The sequence below is a fragment of the Pipistrellus hanaki genome (assembly GCF_964339955.1).
Source record: "Pipistrellus hanaki genome assembly, contig: scaffold_24, whole genome shotgun sequence".
Taxonomy (NCBI): Eukaryota; Metazoa; Chordata; class Mammalia; order Chiroptera; family Vespertilionidae; genus Pipistrellus; species Pipistrellus hanaki.
In genome coordinates, this window is record NW_028182302.1 from 4,971,233 (window position 1) to 4,993,425 (window position 22,193).

A 22,193-nucleotide genomic window follows, 5' to 3' on the forward strand; every position below is an offset into this window, starting at 1 on the left:
ATGTAGTACTACACTTTATATAAAACAGTTGAGAGACAATGTTCCCTAGCTCCCTCAGTTCATAACAGTGTGTAGGAAGGTGTTTGATAAAGAGGGCAAAGCTTATACTTGGGCCAGAAGGCAGAATATAGGAAACTACATGAAAACATGAATAATTCAGTGAAAATGACTGTAAACAGATGAGAACTTGTTTAGAACAGCTGAAAGAGAATCTCCAAGTCAGTTCTTAGTGTAGAAAAGGTAGCTAAGATAAGGAAAATCCTTAATTCCATTTAAGATCACATGAAACACTGTATGAATCCTATATTCTTTACTTAAAGGAGACTAGAGTGGTAAATGTGTGTTATACGAGGCAGAATACCATTGAAATAGAGAAGGAAACACGTTCGGCAGCTTTGGAAAGCCTTACACTTCACTGAAATGTAGTACTACACTCTATATAACACAGTTGAGAGACAATGTTCCCTAGATCCCTCAGTTCATAACAGTGTGTAGGAAGTTGTTTGATAAAGTGGGCAAAGCTTATACTTGGGCCAGAAGGCAGAATATAGGAAACTACATGAAAACATGGACAATTCAGTGAAAATGTCTGTAAACAGATGAGAACATGTTTACAACAGCTGAAAGAGAATCTCCAAGTCAGTTCTTAGTGTAGAAAAGGTAGCTAAGATCAGGAAAATCCTTAATTCCAGTTAAGATCACATGAAACACTGTATGAATGCTATAATCTTTACTTAAAGGAAACTAGAGTGGTAAATGTGTGTTACACAAGGCAGAATACCATTGAAATAGAGAAAGAAACACGTTCGGCAACTTTGGAAAGCCTTACACTTCACTGAAATGTAGTACTACACTCTATAACACAGTTGAGAGACAATATTCCCGAGCTGCCTCAGTTCATAACAGTGTGTTGGAAGTTGTTTGATAAAGTTGGCAAAGCTTATACTTGGACCAGAAGGCAGAATATAGGAAACTACATGAAAACATGATTAATTCAGTGAAAATGACTGTAAACAGATGAGAACTTGTTTAGAACAGCTGAAAGCGAATCTCCAAGTCAGTTTTTAGTGTAGAAAAGGTAGCTAAGATAAGGGAAATCCTTAATTCCAGTTAAGATCACATGAAACTCTGTATGAATCCTATATTCTTTACTTAAAGGAGACTAGAGTGGTAAATGTGTGTTATACAAGGCAGAATACCATTGAAATAGAGAAGGAAACACGTTCGGCAGCTTTGGAAATCCTTACACTTCACTGAAATGTAGTACTACACTCAATAACACAGTTGAGAGACAATGTTCCCGTGCTGTCTCAGTTCATAACAGTGTGTAGGAAGGTGTTTAATAAAGAGGGCAAAGCTTATACTTGGGCCAGAAGGCAGAATATAGGAAACTACATGAAAACATGAATAATTCAGTGAAAATGACTGTAAACAGATGAGAACTTGTTTAGAACAGCTGAAAGAGAATCTCCAAGTCAGTTCTTATTGTAGAAAAGGTTGCTAAGATCTGGGAAATCCTTAATTCGAGTTAAGATTACATGAAACACTGTATGAATCCTATATTCTTCACTTAAAGGAGACTAGAGTGGTAAATGTGTGTTATACAAGGCAGAATACCATTGAAATAGAGAAGGAAACACGTTCGGCAGCTTTGGAAAGCCTTACACTTCACTGAAATGTAGTACTACACTCTATATAACACAGTTGAGAGACAATGTTCCCTAGCTCCCTCAGTTCATAACAGTGTGTAGGAAGTTGTTTGATAAAGTGGGCAAAGCTTATACTTGGGCCAGAAGGCAGAATATAGGAAACTACATGAAAACATGAATAATTCAGTGAAAATGACTGTAAACAGATGAGAACTTGTTTAGAACAGCTGAAAGAGATTCTCCAAGTCAGTTCTTAGTGTAGAAAAGGTAGCTAAGATAAGGGAAATCCTTAATTCCAGTTAAGATCACATGAAACACTGTATGAATCCTATATTCTTTACTTAAAGGAGACTAGAGTGGTAAATGTGTGTTATACAAGGCAGAATACCATTGAAATAGAGAAGGAAACAGGTTCGGAAGCTTTGGAAAGCCTTACACTTCACTGAAATGTAGTACTACACTCAATAACACAGTTGAGAGACAATGTTCCCGTGCTGTCTCAGTTCATAACAGTGTGTAGGAAGGTGTTTGATAAAGAGGGCAAAGCTTATACTTGGGCCAGAAGGCAGAATATAGGAAACTACATGAAAACATGAATAATTCAGTGAAAATGACTGTAAACAGATGAGAACTTGTTTAGAACAGCTGAAAGAGAATCTCCAAGTCAGTTCTTATTGTAGAAAAGGTTGCTAAGATCCGGGAAATCCTTAATTCGAGTTAAGATTACATGAAACACTGTATGAATCCTATATTCTTCACTTAAAGGAGACTAGAGTGGTAAATGTGTGTTATACAAGGCAGAATACCATTGAAATAGAGAAAGAAACACGTTCGGCAACTTTGGAAAGCCTTACACTTCACTGAAATGTAGTACTACACTCTATATAACACAGTTGTGAGACAATGTTCCCTAGCTCCCTCAGTTCATAACAGTGTGTAGGAAGTTGTTTGATAAAGTGGGCAAAGCTTATACTTGGGCCAGAAGGCAGAATATAGGAAACTACATGAAAACATGAATAATTCAGTGAAAATGACTGTAAACAGATGAGAACTTGTTTAGAACAGCTGAAAGAGATTCTCCAAGTCAGTTCTTAGTGTAGAAAAGGTAGCTGAAAGAGAATCTCCAAGTAAGTTCTTAGTGTAGAAAAGGTAGCTAAGATAAGGAAAATCCTTAATTTCAGTTAAGATCACATGAAACACTGTATGAATCCTATATTCTTCACTTAAAGGAGACTAGAGTGTTAAATGTGTGTTATACAAGGCAGAATACCATTGAAATAGAGAAAGAAACACGATCGGCAGCTTTGGAAAGCCTTACACTTCACTGAAATGTAGTACTACACTTTATATAACACAGTTGAGAGACAATGTTCCCTAGCTCCCTCAGTTCATAACAGTGTGTAGGAAGGTGTTTGATAAAGAGGGCAAAGCTTATACTTGGGCCAGAAGGCAGAATATAGGAAACTACATGAAAACATGAATAATTCAGTGAAAATGACTGTAAACAGATGAGAACTTGTTTAGAACAGCTAAAAGAGAATCTCCAAGTTAGTTCTTAGTGTAGAAAAGGTAGCTAAGATAAGGAAAATCCTTAATTCCATTTAAGATCACATGAAACACTGTATGAATCCTATATTCTTTACTTAAAGGAGACTAGAGTGGTAAATGTGTGTTATACGAGGCAGAATACCATTGAAATAGAGAAGGAAACACGTTCGGCAGCTTTGGAAAGCCTTACACTTCACTGAAATGTAGTACTACACTCTATATAACACAGTTGAGAGACAATGTTCCCTAGATCCCTCAGTTCATAACAGTGTGTAGGAAGTTGTTTGATAAAGTGGGCAAAGCTTATACTTGGACCAGAAGGCAGAATATAGGAAACTACATGAAAACATGATTAATTCAGTGAAAATGACTGTAAACAGATGAGAACTTGTTTAGAACAGCTGAAAGAGAATCTCCAAGTCAGTTCTTATTGTAGAAAAGGTAGCTAAGATAAGGGAAATCCTTAATTCCAGTTAAGATCACATGAAACACTGTATGAATCCTATATTCTTTACTTAAAGGAGACTAGAGTGGTAAATGTGTGTTATACAAGGCAGAATACCATTGAAATAGAGAAGGAAACACGTTCGGCAGCTTTGGAAAGCCTTACACTTCACTGAAATGTAGTACTACACTGAATAACACAGTTGAGACACAATGTTCCCGAGCTGCCTCAGTTCATAAAACTGTGTAGGAAGGTGTTTGATAAAGAGGGCAAAGCTTATACTTTGGCCAGAAGGCAGAATATAGGAAACTACATGAAAACATGAATAATTCAGTGAAAATGACTGTAAACAGATGAGAACTTGTTTAGAACAGCTGAAAGAGAATCTCCAAGTCAGTTTTTAGTGTAGAAAAGGTAGCTAAGATAAGGGAAATCCTTAATTCCAGTTAAGATCACATGAAACTCTGTATGAATCCTATATTCTTTACTTAAAGGAGACTAGAGTGGTAAATGTGTGTTATACAAGGCAGAATACCATTGAAATAGAGAAGGAAACATGTTCGGCAGCTTTGGAAAGCCTTACACTTCACTGAAATGTAGTACTACACTCAATAAAACAGTTGAGAGACAATGTTCCCGTGCTGTCTCAGTTCATAACAGTGTGTAGGAAGGTGTTTGATAAAGAGGGCAAAGCTTATACTTGGGCCAGAAGGCAGAATATAGGAAACTACATGAAAACATGAATAATTCAGTGAAAATGACTGTAAACAGATGAGAACTTGTTTAGAACCGCTGAAAGAGAATCTCCAAGTCAGTTCTTATTGTAGAAAAGGTTGCTAAGATCCGGGAAATCCTTAATTCGAGTTAAGATTACGTGAAACACTGTATGAATCCTATATTCTTCACTTAAAGGAGACTAGAGTGGTAAATGTGTGTTATACAAGGCAGAATACCATTGAAATAGAGAAAGAAACACGTTCGGCAGCTTTGGAAAGCCTTACACTTCACTGAAATGTAGTACTACACTCTATATAACACAGTTGAGAGACAATGTTCCCTAGCTCCCTCAGTTCATAACAGTGTGTAGGAAGTTGTTTGATAAAGTGGGCAAAGCTTATACTTGGGCCAGAAGGCAGAATATAGGAAACTACATGAAAACATGAATAATTCAGTGAAAATGACTGTAAACAGATGAGAACTTGTTTAGAACAGCTGAAAGAGATTCTCCAAGTCAGTTCTTAGTGTAGAAAAGGTAGCTAAGATAAGGGAAATCCTTAATTCCAGTTAAGGTCACATGAAACACTGTATGAATCCTATATTCTTTACTTAAAGGAGACTAGAGTGGTAAATGTGTGTTATACAAGGCAGAATACCATTGAAATAGAGAAGGAAACACGTTCGGCAGCTTTGGAAAGCCTTACACTTCACTGAAATGTAGTACTACACTCAATAACACAGTTGAGAGACAATGTTCCCGTGCTGTCTCAGTTCATAACAGTGTGTAGGAAGGTGTTTGATAAAGAGGGCAAAGCTTATACTTGGGCCAGAAGGCAGAATATAGGAAACTACATGAAAACATGAATAATTCAGTGAAAATGACTGTAAACAGATGAGAACTTGTTTAGAACAGCTGAAAGAGAATCTCCAAGTCAGTTCTTATTGTAGAAAAGGTTGCTAAGATCTGGGAAATCCTTAATTCGAGTTAAGATTACATGAAACACTGTATGAATCCTATATTCTTCACTTAAAGGAGACTAGAGTGGTAAATGTGTGTTATACAAGGCAGAATACCATTGAAATAGAGAAAGAAACACGTTCGGCAACTTTGGAAAGCCTTACACTTCACTGAAATGTAGTACTACACTCTATATAACACAGTTGAGAGACAATGTTCCCTAGCTCCCTCAGTTCATAACAGTGTGTAGGAAGTTGTTTGATAAAGTGGGCAAAGCTTATACTTGGGCCAGAAGGCAGAATATAGGAAACTACATGAAAACATGAATAATTCAGTGAAAATGACTGTAAACAGATGAGAACTTGTTTAGAACAGCTGAAAGAGATTCTCCAAGTCAGTTCTTAGTGTAGAAAAGGTAGCTGAAAGAGAATCTCCAAGTCAGTTCTTAGTGTAGAAAAGGTAGCTGAAAGAGAATCTCCAAGTCATTTCTTAGTGTAGAAAAGGTAGCTAAGATAAGGAAAATCCTTAATTTCAGTTAAGATCACATGAAACACTGTATGAATCCTATATTCTTCACTTAAAGGAGACTAGAATGTTAAATGTGTGTTATACAAGGCAGAATACCATTGAAATAGAGAAAGAAACACGATCGGCAGCTTTGGAAAGCCTTACACTTCACTGAAATGTAGTACTACACTTTATATAACACAGTTGAGAGACAATATTCCCTAGCTCCCTCAGTTCATAACAGTGTGTAGGAAGGTGTTTGATAAAGAGGGCAAAGCTTATACTTGGGCCAGAAGGCAGAATATAGGAAACTACATGAAAACATGAATAATTCAGTGAAAATGACTGTAAACAGATGAGAACTTGTTTAGAACAGCTGAAAGAGAATCTCCAAGTCAGTTCTTAGTGTAGAAAAGGTAGCTAAGATAAGGAAAATCCTTAATTCCATTTAAGATCACATGAAACACTGTATGAATCCTATATTCTTTACTTAAAGGAGACTAGAGTGGTAAATGTGTGTTATACGAGGCAGAATACCATTGAAATAGAGAAGGAAACACGTTCGACAGCTTTGGAAAGCCTTACACTTCACTGAAATGTAGTACTACACTCTATATAACACAGTTGAGAGACAATGTTCCCTAGATCCCTCAGTTCATAACAGTGTGTAGGAAGTTGTTTGATAAAGTGGGCAAAGCTTATACTTGGGCCAGAAGGCAGAATATAGGAAACTACATGAAAACATGGACAATTCAGTGAAAATGTCTGTAAACAGATGAGAACATGTTTACAACAGCTGAAAGAGAATCTCCAAGTCAGTTCTTAGTGTAGAAAAGGTAGCTAAGATAAGGGAAATCCTTAATTCCAGTTAAGATCACATGAAACACTGTATGAATGCTATAATCTTTACTTAAAGGAGACTAGAGTGGTAAATGTGTGTTACACAAGGCAGAATACCATTGAAATAGAGAAAGAAACACGTTCGGCAACTTTGGAAAGCCTTACACTTCACTGAAATGTAGTACTACACTCTATAACACAGTTGAGAGACAATATTCCCGAGCTGCCTCAGTTCATAACAGTGTGTTGGAAGTTGTTTGATAAAGTTGGCAAAGCTTACACTTGGACCAGAAGGCAGAATATAGGAAACTACATGAAAACATGATTAATTCAGTGAAAATGACTGTAAACAGATGAGAACTTGTTTAGAACAGCTGAAAGAGAATCTCCAAGTCAGTTCTTATTGTAGAAAAGGTAGCTAAGATAAGGGAAATCCTTAATTCCAGTTAAGATCACATGAAACACTGTATGAATCTTATATTCTTTACTTAAAGGAGACTAGAGTGGTAAATGTGTGTTAGACAAGGCAGAATACCATTGAAATAGAGAAGGAAACACGTTCGGCAGCTTTGGAAAGCCTTACACTTCACTGAAATGTAGTACTACACTGAATAACACAGTTGAGAGACAATGTTCCCGAGCTGCCTCAGTTCATAAAACTGTGTAGGAAGGTGTTTGATAAAGAGGGCAAAGCTTATACTTGGGCCAGAAGGCAGAATATAGGAAACTACATGAAAACATGAATAATTCAGTGAAAATGACTGTAAACAGATGAGAACTTGTTTAGAACAGCTGAAAGAGAATCTCCAAGTCAGTTTTTAGTGTAGAAAAGGTAGCTAAGATAAGGGAAATCCTTAATTCCAGTTAAGATCACATGAAACTCTGTATGAATCCTATATTCTTTACTTAAAGGAGACTAGAGTGGTAAATGTGTGTTATACAAGGCAGAATACCATTGAAATAGAGAAGGAAACACGTTCGGCAGCTTTGGAAAGCCTTACACTTCACTGAAATGTAGTACTACACTCAATAACACAGTTGAGAGACAATGTTCCCGTGCTGTCTCAGTTCATAACAGTGTGTAGGAAGGTGTTTGATAAAGCGGGCAAAGCTTATACTTGGGCCAGAAGGCAGAATATAGGAAACTACATGAAAACATGAATAATTCAGTGAAAATGACTGTAAACAGATGAGAACTTGTTTAGAACAGCTGAAAGAGAATCTCCAAGTCAGTTCTTATTGTAGAAAAGGTTGCTAAGATCCGGGAAATCCTTAATTCGAGTTAAGATTACATGAAACACTGTATGAATCCTATATTCTTCACTTAAAGGAGACTAGAGTGGTAAATGTGTGTTATACAAGGCAGAATACCATTGAAATAGAGAAAGAAACACGTTCGGCAGCTTTGGAAAGCCTTACACTTCACTGAAATGTAGCACTACACTCTATATAACACAGTTGAGAGACAATGTTCCCTAGCTCCCTCAGTTCATAACAGTGTGTAGGAAGTTGTTTGATAAAGTGGGCAAAGCTTATACTTGGGCCAGAAGGCAGAATATAGGAAACTACATGAAAACATGAATAATTCAGTGAAAATGACTGTAAACAGATGAGAACTTGTTTAGAACAGCTGAAAGAGATTCTCCAAGTCAGTTCTTAGTGTAGAAAAGGTAGCTAAGATAAGGGAAATCCTTAATTCCAGTTAAGATCACATGAAACACTGTATGAATCCTATATTCTTTACTTAAAGGAGACTAGAGTGGTAAATGTGTGTTATACAAGGCAGAATACCATTGAAATAGAGAAGGAAACACGTTCGGCAGCTTTGGAAAGCCTTACACTTCACTGAAATGTAGTACTACACTCAATAACACAGTTGAGAGACAATGTTCCCGTGCTGTCTCAGTTCATAACAGTGTGTAGGAAGGTGTTTGATAAAGAGGGCAAAGCTTATACTTGGGCCAGAAGGCAGAATATAGGAAACTACATGAAAACATGAATAATTCAGTGAAAATGACTGTAAACAGATGAGAACTTGTTTAGAACAGCTGAAAGAGAATCTCCAAGTCAGTTCTTATTGTAGAAAAGGTTGCTAAGATCCGGGAAATCCTTAATTCGAGTTAAGATTACATGAAACACTGTATGAATCCTATATTCTTCACTTAAAGGAGACTAGAGTGGTAAATGTGTGTTATACAAGGCAGAATACCATTGAAATAGAGAAAGAAACACGTTCGGCAACTTTGGAAAGCCTTACACTTCACTGAAATGTAGTACTACACTCTATATAACACAGTTGAGAGACAATGTTCCCTAGCTCCCTCAGTTCATAACAGTGTGTAGGAAGTTGTTTGATAAAGTGGGCAAAGCTTATACTTGGGCCAGAAGGCAGAATATAGGAAACTACATGAAAACATGAATAATTCAGTGAAAATGACTGTAAACAGATGAGAACTTGTTTAGAACAGCTGAAAGAGATTCTCCAAGTCAGTTCTTAGTGTAGAAAAGGTAGCTGAAAGAGAATCTCCAAGTCAGTTCTTAGTGTAGAAAAGGTAGCTAAGATAAGGAAAATCCTTAATTTCAGTTAAGATCACATGAAACACTGTATGAATCCTATATTCTTCACTTAAAGGAGACTAGAGTGTTAAATGTGTGTTATACAAGGCAGAATACCATTGAAATAGAGAAAGAAACACGATCGGCAGCTTTGGAAAGCCTTACACTTCACTGAAATGTAGTACTACACTTTATATAACACAGTTGAGAGACAATGTTCCCTAGCTCCCTCAGTTCATAACAGTGTGTAGGAAGTTGTTTGATAAAGTGGGCAAAGCTTATACTTGGGCCAGAAGGCAGAATATAGGAAACTACATGAAAATATGAATAATTCAGTGAAAATGACTGTAAACAGATGAGAACTTGTTTAGAACAGCTGAAAGAGAATCTCCAAGTCAGTTCTTAGTGTAGAAAAGGTAGCTAAGATAAGGAAAATCCTTAATTCCAGTTAAGATCACATGAAACACTGTATGAATCCTATATTCTTTACTTAAAGGAGACTAGAGTGGTAAATGTGTGTTATACAAGGCAGAATACCATTGAAATAGAGAAGGAAACACGTTCGGCATGTTTGGAAAGCCTTACACTTCACTGAAATGTAGTACTACACTCAATAACACAGTTGAGAGACAATGTTCCCGAGCTGCCTCAGTTCATAACAGTGTGTAGGAAGGTGTTTGATAAAGAGGGCAAAGCTTATACTTGGGCCAGAAGGCAGAATATAGGAAACTACATGAAAACATGAATAATTCAGTGAAAATGACTGTAAACAGATGAGAACTTGTTTAGAACAGCTGAAAGAGAATCTCCAAGTCAGTTCTTAGTGTAGAAAAGGTAGCTAAGATAAGGAAAATCCTTAATTCCATTTAAGATCACATGAAACACTTTATGAATCCTATATTCTTTACTTAAAGGAGACTAGAGTGGTAAATGTGTGTTATACGAGGCAGAATACCATTGAAATAGAGAAGGAAACACGTTCGGCAGCTTTGGAAAGCCTTACACTTCACTGAAATGTAGTACTACACTCTATATAACACAGTTGAGAGACAATGTTCCCTAGATCCCTCAGTTCATAACAGTGTGTAGGAACTTGTTTGATAAAGTGGGAAAAGCTTATACTTGGGCCAGAAGGCAGCATATAGGAAACTACATGAAAACATGGACAATTCAGTGAAAATGTCTGTAAACAGATGAGAACATGTTTACAACAGCTGAAAAAGAATCTCCAAGTCAGTTCTTAGTGTAGAAAAGGTAGCTAAGATAAGGAAAATCCTTAATTCCAGTTAAGATCACATGAAACACTGTATGAATGCTATAATCTTTACTTAAAGGAGACTAGAGTGGTAAATGTGTGTTACACAAGGCAGAATACCATTGAAATAGAGAAAGAAACACGTTCGGCAACTTTGGAAAGCCTTACACTTCACTGAAATGTAGTACTACACTCTATAACACAGTTGAGAGACAATATTCCCGAGCTGCCTCAGTTCATAACAGTGTGTTGGAAGTTGTTTGATAAAGTTGGCAAAGCTTATACTTGGACCAGAAGGCAGAATATAGGAAACTACATGAAAACATGATTAATTCAGTGAAAATGACTGTAAACAGATGAGAACTTGTTTAGAACAGCTGAAAGAGAATCTCCAAGTCAGTTCTTATTGTAGAAAAGGTAGCTAAGATAAGGGAAATCCTTAATTCCAGTTAAGATCACATGAAACACTGTATGAATCCTATATTCTTTACATAAAGGAGACTAGAGTGGTAAATGTGTGTTATACAAGGCAGAATACCATTGAAATAGAGAAGGAAACACGTTCGGCAGCTTTGGAAAGCCTTACACTTCACTGAAATGTAGTACTACACTGAATAACACAGTTGAGAGACAATGTTCCCGAGCTGCCTCAGTTCATAAAACTGTGTAGGAAGGTGTTTGATAAAGAGGGCAAAGCTTATACTTGGGCCAGAAGGCAGAATATAGGAAACTACATGAAAACATGAATAATTCAGTGAAAATGACTGTAAACAGATGAGAACTTGTTTAGAACAGCTGAAAGAGAATCTCCAAGTCAGTTTTTAGTGTAGAAAAGGTAGCTAAGATAAGGGAAATCCTTAATTCCAGTTAAGATCACATGAAACACTGTATGAATCCTATATTCTTTACTTAAAGGAGACTAGAGTGGTAAATGTGTGTTATACAAGGCAGAATACCATTGAAATAGAGAAGGAAACACGTTCGGCAGCTTTGGAAAGCCTTACACTTCACTGAAATGTAGTACTACACTCAATAACACAGTTGAGAGACAATGTTCCCGTGCTGTCTCAGTTCATAACAGTGTGTAGGAAGGTGTTTGATAAAGAGGGCAAAGCTTATACTTGGGCCAGAAGGCAGAATATAGGAAACTACATGAAAACATGAATAATTCAGTGAAAATGACTGTAAACAGATGAGAACTTGTTTAGAACAGCTGAAAGAGAATCTCCAAGTCAGTTCTTATTGTAGAAAAGGTTGCTAAGATCCGGGAAATCCTTAATTCGAGTTAAGATTACATGAAACACAGTATGAATCCTATATTCTTTACTTAAAGGAGACTAGAGTGGTAAATGTGTGTTATACAAGGCAGAATACCATTGAAATAGAGAAAGAAACACGTTCGGCAGCTTTGGAAAGCCTTACACTTCACTGAAATGTAGTACTACACTCTATATAACACAGTTGAGAGACAATGTTCCCTAGCTCCCTCAGTTCATAACAGTGTGTAGGAAGTTGTTTGATAAAGTGGGCAAAGCTTATACTTGGTCCAGAAGGCAGAATATAGGAAACTACATGAAAACATGAATAATTCAGTGAAAATGACTGTAAACAGATGAGAACTTGTTTAGAACAGCTGAAAGAGATTCTCCAAGTCAGTTCTTAGTGTAGAAAAGGTAGCTGAAAGAGAATCTCCAAGTCAGTTCTTAGTGTAGAAAAGGTAGCTAAGATAAGGAAAATCCTTAATTTCAGTTAAGATCACATGAAACACTGTATGAATCCTATATTCTTCACTTAAAGGAGACTAGAGTGTTAAATGTGTGTTATACAAGGCAGAATACCATTGAAATAGAGAAAGAAACACGATCGGCAGCTTTGGAAAGCCTTACACTTCACTGAAATGTAGTACTACACTTTATATAACACAGTTGAGAGACAATGTTCCCTAGCTCCCTCAGTTCATAACAGTGTGTAGGAAGTTGTTTGATAAAGTGGGCAAAGCTTATACTTGGGCCAGAAGGCAGAATATAGGAAACTACATGAAAATATGAATAATTCAGTGAAAATGACTGTAAACAGATGAGAACTTGTTTAGAACAGCTGAAAGAGAATCTCCAAGTCAGTTCTTAGTGTAGAAAAGGTAGCTAAGATAAGGAAAATCCTTAATTCCAGTTAAGATCACATGAAACACTGTATGAATCCTATATTCTTTACTTAAAGGAGACTAGAGTGGTAAATGTGTGTTATACAAGGCAGAATACCATTGAAATAGAGAAGGAAACACGTTCGGCAGCTTTGGAAAGCCTTACACTTCACTGAAATGTAGTACTACACTCAATAACACAGTTGAGAGACAATGTTCCCGAGCTGCCTCAGTTCATAACAGTGTGTAGGAAGGTGTTTGATAAAGAGGGCAAAGCTTATACTTGGGCCAGAAGGCAGAATATAGGAAACTACATGAAAACATGAATAATTCAGTGAAAATGACTGTAAACAGATGAGAACTTGTTTAGAACAGCTGAAAGAGAATCTCCAAGTCAGTTCTTAGTGTAGAAAAGGTAGCTAAGATAAGGAAAATCCTTAATTCCATTTAAGATCACATGAAACACTGTATGAATCCTATATTCTTTACTTAAAGGAGACTAGAGTGGTAAATGTGTGTTATACGAGGCAGAATACCATTGAAATAGAGAAGGAAACACGTTCGGCAGCTTTGGAAAGCCTTACACTTCACTGAAATGTAGTACTACACTCCATATAACACAGTTGAGAGACAATGTTCCCTAGATCCCTCAGTTCATAACAGTGTGTAGGAAGTTGTTTGATAAAGTGGGCAAAGCTTATACTTGGGCCAGAAGGCAGAATATAGGAAACTACATGAAAACATGGACAATTCAGTGAAAATGTCTGTAAACAGATGAGAACATGTTTACAACAGCTGAAAGAGAATCTCCAAGTCAGTTCTTAGTGTAGAAAAGGTAGCTAAGATAAGGAAAATCCTTAATTCCAGTTAAGATCACATGAAACTCTGTATGAATCCTATATTCTTTACTTAAAGGAGACTAGAGTGGTAAATGTGTGTTATACAAGGCAGAATACCATTGAAATAGAGAAGGAAACACGTTCGGCAGCTTTGGAAAGCCTTACACTTCACTGAAATGTAGTACTACACTCAATAACACAGTTGAGAGACAATGTTCCCGTGCTGTCTCAGTTCATAACAGTGTGTAGGAAGGTGTTTGATAAAGAGGGCAAAGCTTATACTTGGGCCAGAAGGCAGAATATAGGAAACTACATGAAAACATGAATAATTCAGTGAAAATGACTGTAAACAGATGAGAACTTGTTTAGAACAGCTGAAAGAGAATCTCCAAGTCAGTTCTTATTGTAGAAAAGGTTGCTAAGATCCGGGAAATCCTTAATTCGAGTTAAGATTACATGAAACACTGTATGAATCCTATATTCTTCACTTAAAGGAGACTAGAGTGGTAAATGTGTGTTATACAAGGCAGAATACCATTGAAATAGAGAAAGAAACACGTTCGGCAGCTTTGGAAAGCCTTACACTTCACTGAAATGTAGTACTACACTCTATATAACACAGTTGAGAGACAATGTTCCCTAGCTCCCTCAGTTCATAACAGTGTGTAGGAAGTTGTTTGATAAAGTGGGCAAAGCTTATACTTGGGCCAGAAGGCAGAATATAGGAAACTACATGAAAACATGAATAATTCAGTGAAAATGACTGTAAACAGATGAGAACTTGTTTAGAACAGCTGAAAGAGATTCTCCAAGTCAGTTCTTAGTGTAGAAAAGGTAGCTGAAAGAGAATCTCCAAGTCAGTTCTTAGTGTAGAAAAGGTAGCTAAGATAAGGAAACTCCTTAATTTCAGTTAAGATCACATGAAACACTGTATGAATCCTATATTCCTCACTTAAAGGAGACTAGAGTGTTAAATGTGTGTTATACAAGGCAGAATACCATTGAAATAGAGAAAGAAACACGATCGGCAGCTTTGGAAAGCCTTACACTTCACTGAAATGTAGTACTACACTTTATATAACACAGTTGAGAGACAATGTTCCCTAGCTCCCTCAGTTCATAACAGTGTGTAGGAAGTTGTTTGATAAAGTGGGCAAAGCTTATACTTGGGCCAGAAGGCAGAATATAGGAAACTACATGAAAATATGAATAATTCAGTGAAAATGACTGTAAACAGATGAGAACTTGTTTAGAACAGCTGAAAGAGAATCTCCAAGTCAGTTCTTAGTGTAGAAAAGGTAGCTAAGAAAAGGAAAATCCTTAATTCCAGTTAAGATCACATGAAACACTGTATGAATGCTATAATCTTTACTTAAAGGAGACTAGAGTGGTAAATGTGTGTTACACAAGGCAGAATACCATTGAAATAGAGAAAGAAACACGTTCGGCAACTTTGGAAAGCCTTACACTTCACTGAAATGTAGTACTACACTCTATAACACAGTTGAGAGACAATATTCCCGAGCTGCCTCAGTTCATAACAGTGTGTTGGAAGTTGTTTGATAAAGTTGGCAAAGCTTATACTTGGACCAGAAGGCAGAATATAGGAAACTACATGAAAACATGATTAATTCAGTGAAAATGACTGTAAACAGATGAGAACTTGTTTAGAACAGCTGAAAGAGAATCTCCAAGTCAGTTCTTATTGTAGAAAAGGTAGCTAAGATAAGGGAAATCCTTAATTCCAGTTAAGATCACATGAAACACTGTATGAATCCTATATTCTTTACTTAAAGGAGACTAGAGTAGTAAATGTGTGTTATACAAGGCAGAATACCATTGAAATAGAGAAGGAAACACGTTCGGCAGCTTTGGAAAGCCTTACACTTCACTGAAATGTAGTACTACACTCAATAACACAGTTGAGAGACAATGTTCCCGTGCTGCCTCAGTTCATAACAGTGTGTAGGAAGGTGTTTGATAAAGAGGGCAAAGCTTATACTTGGGCCAGAAGGCAGAATATAGGAAACTACATGAAAACATGAATAATTCAGTGAAAATGACTGTAAACAGATGAGAACTTGTTTAGAACAGCTGAAAGAGAATCTCCAAGTCAGTTCTTATTGTAGAAAAGGTAGCTAAGATCCGGGAAATCCTTAATTCGAGTTAAGATTACATGAAACACTGTATGAATCCTATATTCTTCACTTAAAGGAGACTAGAGTGGTAAATGTGTGTTACACCAGGCAGAATACCATTGAAATAGAGAAAGAAACACGTTCGGCAACTTTGGAAAGCCTTACACTTCACTGAAATGTAGTACTACACTCTATAACACAGTTGAGAGACAATATTCCCGAGCTGCCTCAGTTCATAACAGTGTGTTGGAAGTTGTTTGATAAAGTTGGCAAAGCTTATACTTGGACCAGAAGGCAGAATATAGGAAACTACATGAAAACATGATTAATTCAGTGAAAATGACTGTAAACAGATGAGAACTTGTTTAGAACAGCTGAAAGAGAATCTCCAAGTCAGTTCTTATTGTAGAAAAGGTAGCTAAGATAAGGGAAATCCTTAATTCCAGTTAAGATCACATGAAACACTGTATGAATCCTATATTCTTTACTTAAAGGAGACTAGAGTGGTAAATGTGTGTTATACAAGGCAGAATACCATTGAAATAGAGAAGGAAACACGTTCGGCAGCTTTGGAAAGCCTTACACTTCACTGAAATGTAGTACTACACTCAATAACACAGTTGAGAGACAATGTTCCCGTGCTGCCTCAGTTCATAACAGTGTGTAGGAAGGTGTTTGATAAAGAGGGCAAAGCTTATACTTGGGCCAGAAGGCAGAATATAGGAAACTACATGAAAACATGAATAATTCAGTGAAAATGACTGTAAACAGATGAGAACTTGTTTAGAACAGCTGAAAGAGAATCTCCAAGTCAGTTCTTATTGTAGAAAAGGTAGCTAAGATCCGGGAAATCCTTAATTCGAGTTAAGATTACATGAAACACTGTATGAATCCTATATTCTTCACTTAAAGGAGACTAGAGTGGTAAATGTGTGTTATACAAGGCAGAATACCATTGAAATAGAGAAAGAAACACGTTCTGCAGCTTTGGAAAGCCTTACACTTCACTGAAATGTAGTACTACACTCTATATAACACAGTTGAGAGACAATGTTCCCTAGCTCCCTCAGTTCATAACAGTGTGTAGGAAGTTGTTTGATAAAGTGGGCAAAGCTTATACTTGGGCCAGAAGGCAGAATATAGGAAACTACATGAAAACATGAATAATTCAGTGAAAATGACTGTAAACAGATGAGAACTTGTTTAGAACAGCTGAAAGAGAATCTCCAAGTCAGTTCTTAGTGTAGAAAAGGTAGCTAAGATAAGGAAAATCCTTAATTCCAGTTAAGATCACATGAAACACTGTATGAATCCTATATTCTTTACTTAAAGGAGACTAGAGTGGTAAATGTGTGTTATACAAGGCAGAATACCATTGAAATAGAAAAAAAAAACACGTTCGGCAGCTTTGGAAAGCCTTACACTTCACTGAAATGTAGTACTACACTCTATAACACAGTTGAGAGACAATATTCCTGAGCTGCCTCAGTTCATAACAGTGTGTTGGAAGTTGTTTGAAAAGTTGGCAAAGCTTATACTTCGACCAGAAGGCAGAATATAGGAAACTACATGAAAACATGAATAATTCAGTGAAAATGACTGTAAACAGATGAGAACTTGTTTAGAACAGCTGAAAGAGTCTCCAAGTCAGTTCTTAGTGTAGAAAAGGTAGCTAAGATAAGGAAAATCCTTAATTCCTTTTAAGATCACATGAAACACTGTATGAATCCTATATTCTTTACATAAAGGAGACTAGAGTGGTAAATGTTTGTTATACAAGGCAGAATACCATTGAAATAGAGAAGGAAACCCGTTCGGCAGCTTTGGAAAGCCTTACACTTCACTGAAATGTAGTACTACACTCAATAACACAGTTGAGAGACAATGTTCCCGTGCTGCCTCAGTTCATAACAGTGTGTAAGAAGGTGTTTGATAAAGAGGGAAAAGCTTATACTTGGGCCAGTAGGCAGAATATAGGAAACTACATGAAAACATGAATAATTCAGTGAAAATGACTGTAAACAGATGAGAACTTGTTTAGAACAGCTGAAAGAGAATCTCCAAGTCAGTTCTTATTGTAGAAAAGGTAGCTAAGATCCGGGAAATCCTTAATTCGAATTAAGATTACATGAAACACTGTATGAATCCTATATTCTTCACTTAAAGGAGACTAGAGTGGTAAATGTGTGTTATACAAGGCAGAATACCATTGAAATAGAGAAAGAAACACGTTCGGCAGCTTTGGGAAGCCTACACTTCCCTGAAATGTAGTACTACACTCTATATAACACAGTTGAGAGACAATGTTCCCTAGCTCCATCAGTTCATAACAGTGTGTAGGAAGTTGTTTGATAATTGGGCAAAGCTTATACTTGGGCCAGAAGGCAGAATATAGGAAACTACATGAAAACATGAATAATTCAGTGAAAATGACTGTAAACAGATGAGAAGTTGTTTAGAACAGCTGAAAGAGAATCTCCAAGTCAGTTCTTATTGTAGAAAAGGTAGCTAAGATAAGGGAAATCCTTAATTCCAGTTAAGATCACATGAAACACTGTATGAATCCTATATTCTTTACTTAAAAGAGACTAGAGTGGTAAATGTGTGTTATACAAGGCAGAATACCATTGAAATAGAGAAAGAAACACGTTGGGCAGCTTTGGAAAGCCTTACACTTCACTGAAATGTAGTACTACACTTTATATAACACAGTTGAGAGACAATGTTCCCTAGATCCCTCAGTTCATAACAGTGTGTAGGAAGTTGTTTGATAAAGTGGGCAAAGCTTATACTTGTGCCAGGAGGCAGAATATAGGAAACTACATGAAAACATGGATAATTCAGTGAAAATGACTGTAAACAGATGAGAACATGTTTACAACAGCTGAAAGAGAATCTCCAAGTCAGTTCTTAGTGTAGAAAAGGTAGCTAAGATAAGGAAAATCCTTAATTCCTGTTAAGATCACATGAAACACTGTATGAATCCTATATTCTTTACTTAAAGGAGACTAGAGTGGTAAATGTGTGTTACACAAGGCAGAATACCATTGAAATAGAGAAAGAAACACGTTCGGCAACGTTGGAAAGCCTTACACTTCACTGATATGTAGTACTACACTCTATAACACAGTTTAGAGACAATATTCCCGAGCTGCCTCAGTTCATAACAGTGTGTAGGAAGGTGTTTGATAAAGAGGGCAAAGCTTATACATGTACCGGAAGGCAGAATATAGGAAACTACATGAAAACATGATTAATTCAGTGAAAATGACTGTAAACAGATGAGAACTTGTTTAGAACAGCTGAAAGAGAATCTCCAAGTCAGTTCTTATTGTAGAAAAGGTAGCTAAGATAAGGGAAATCCTTAATTCCAGTTAAGATCACATGAAACACTGTATGAATCCTATATTCTTTACTTAAATGAGACTAGAGTGGTAAATGTGTGTTATACAAGGCAGAATACCATTGAAATAGATAAAAAAACACGTTCGGCAGCTTTGGAAAGCCTTACACTTCACTGAAATGTAGTACTACACTCTATAACACAGTTGAGAGAAAATATTCCTGAGCTGCCTCAGTTCATAACAGTGTGTTGGAAGTTGTTTGAAAAGTTGGCAAAGCTTATACTTGGGCCAGAAGGCAGAATATAGGAAACTACATGTAAACATGGATAATTCAGTGAAAATGACTGTAAACAGATGAGAACAGGTTTACAACAGCTGAAAGAGAATCTCCAAGTCAGTTCTTAGTGTAGAAAAGGTAGCTAAGATAAGGAAAATCCTTAATTCCAGTTAAGATCACATGAAACACTGTATGAATCCTATATTCTTTACTTAAAGGAGACTAGAGTGGTAAATGTGTGTTACACAAGGCAGAATACCATTGAAATAGAGAAAGAAACACGTTCGGCAACTTTGGAAAGCCTTACACTTCACTGAAATGTAGTACTACACTCTATAACACAGTTTAGAGACAATATTCCCGAGCTGCCTCAGTTCATAACAGTGTGTAGGAAGGTGTTTGATAAAGAGGGCAAAGCTTATACATGTACCGGAAGGCAGAATATAGGAAACTACATGAAAACATGATTAATTCAGTGAAAATGACTGTAAACAGATGAGAACTTGTTTAGAACAGCTGAAAGAGAATCTCCAAGTCAGTTCTTATTGTAGAAAAGGTAGCTAAGATAAGGGAAATCCTTAATTCCAGTTAAGATCACATGAAACACTGTATGAATCCTATATTCTTTACTTAAAGGAGACTAGAGTGGTAAATGTGTGTTATACAAGGCAGAATACCATTGAAATAGATAAAAAAACACGTTCGGCAGCTTTGGAAAGCCTTACACTTCACTGAAATGTAGTACTACACTCTATAACACAGTTGAGAGAAAATATTCCTGAGCTGCCTCAGTTCATAACAGTGTGTTGGAAGTTGTTTGAAAAGTTGGCAAAGCTTATACTTCGACCAGAAGGCAGAATATAGGAAACTACATGAAAACATGAATAATTCAGTGAAAATGACTGTAAACAGATAAGAACTTGTTTAGAACAGCTGAAAGAGAATCTCCAAGTCAGTTCTTAGTGTAGAAAAGGTAGCTAAGATAAGGAAAATCCTTAATTCCTTTTAAGATCACATGAAACACTGTATGAATCCTATATTCTTTACATAAAGGAGACTAGAGTGGTAAATGTTTGTTATACAAGGCAGAATACCATTGAAATAGAGAAGGAAACCCGTTCGGCAGCTTTGGAAAGCCTTACACTTCACTGAAATGTAGTACTACACTCAATAACACAGTTGAGAGACAATGTTCCCGTGCTGCCTCAGTTCATAACAGTGTGTAAGAAGGTGTTTGATAAAGAGGGAAAAGCTTATCCTTGGGCCAGTAGGCAGAATATAGGAAACTACATGAAAACATGATTAATTCAGTGAAAATGACTGTAAACAGATGAGAACTTGTTTAGAACAGCTGAAAGAGAATCTCCAAGTCAGTTCTTAGTGTAGAAAAGGTAGCTAAGATAAGGAAAATCCTTAATTCCTTTTAAGATCACATGAAACACTGTATGAATCCTATATTCTTTACATAAAGGAGACTAGAGTGGTAAATGTTTGTTATACAAGGCAGAATACCATTGAAATAGAAAAAAAAAACATGTTCGGTAGCTTTGGAAAGCCTTACACTTCACTGAAATGTAGTACTACACTCTATAACACAGTTGAGAGACAATATTCCTGAGCTGCCTCAGTTCATAACAGTGTGTTGGAAGTTGTTTGAAAAGTTGGCAAAGCTTATACTTCGACCAGAAGGCAGAATATAGGAAACTACATGAAAACATGAATAATTCAGTGAAAATGACTGTAAACAGATGAGAACTTGTTTAGAACAGCTGAAAGAGTCTCCAAGTCAGTTCTTAGTGTAGAAAAGGTAGCTAAGATAAGGAAAATCCTTAATTCCAGTTAAGATCACATGAAACACTGTATGAATCCTATATTCTTTACTTAAAGGAGACTAGAGTGGTAAATGTGTGTTATACAAGGCAGAATACCATTGAAATAGAGAAAGAAACACGTTCGGAAGCTTTGGGAAGCCTTACACTTCCCTGAAATGTAGTACTACACTCTATATAACACAGTTGAGAGACAATGTTCCCTAGCTCCATCAGTTCATAACAGTGTGTAGGAAGTTGTTTGATAATTGGGCAAAGCTTATACTTGGGCCAGAAGGCAGAATATAGGAAACTACATGAAAACATGAATAATTCAGTGAAAATGAATGTAAACAGATGAGAACTTGTTTAGAACAGCTGAAAGAGAATCTCCAAGTCAGTTCTTATTGTAGAAAAGGTAGCTAAGATAAGGGAAATCCTTAATTCCAGTTAAGATCACATGAAACACTGTATGAATCCTATATTCTTTACTTAAAAGAGACTAGAGTGGTAAATGTATGTTATACAAGGCAGAATACCATTGAAATAGAGAAAGAAACACGTTCGGCAGCTTTGGAAAGCCTTACACTTCACTGAAATGTAGTACTACACTTTATATAACACAGTTGAGAGACAATGTTCCCTAGATCCCTCAGTTCATAACAGTGTGTAGGAAGTTGTTTGATAAAGTGGGCAAAGCTTATACTTGGGCCAGAAGGCAGAATATAGGAAACTACATGAAAACATGGATAATTCAGTGAAAATGACTGTAAACAGATGAGAACAGGTTTACAACAGCTGAAAGAGAATCTCCAAGTCAGTTCTTAGTGTAGAAAAGGTAGCTAAGATAAGGAAAATCCTTAATTCCAGTTAAGATCACATGAAACACTGTATGAATCCTATATTCTTTACTTAAAGGAGACTAGAGTGGTAAATGTGTGTTACACAAGGCAGAATACCATTGAAATAGAGAAAGAAACACGTTCGGCAACTTTGGAAAGCCTTACACTTCACTGAAATGTAGTACTACACTCTATAACACAGTTTAGAGACAATATTCCCGAGCTGCCTCAGTTCATAACAGTGTGTAGGAAGGTGTTTGATAAAGAGGGCAAAGCTTATACATGTACCGGAAGGCAGAATATAGGAAACTACATGAAAACATGATTAAT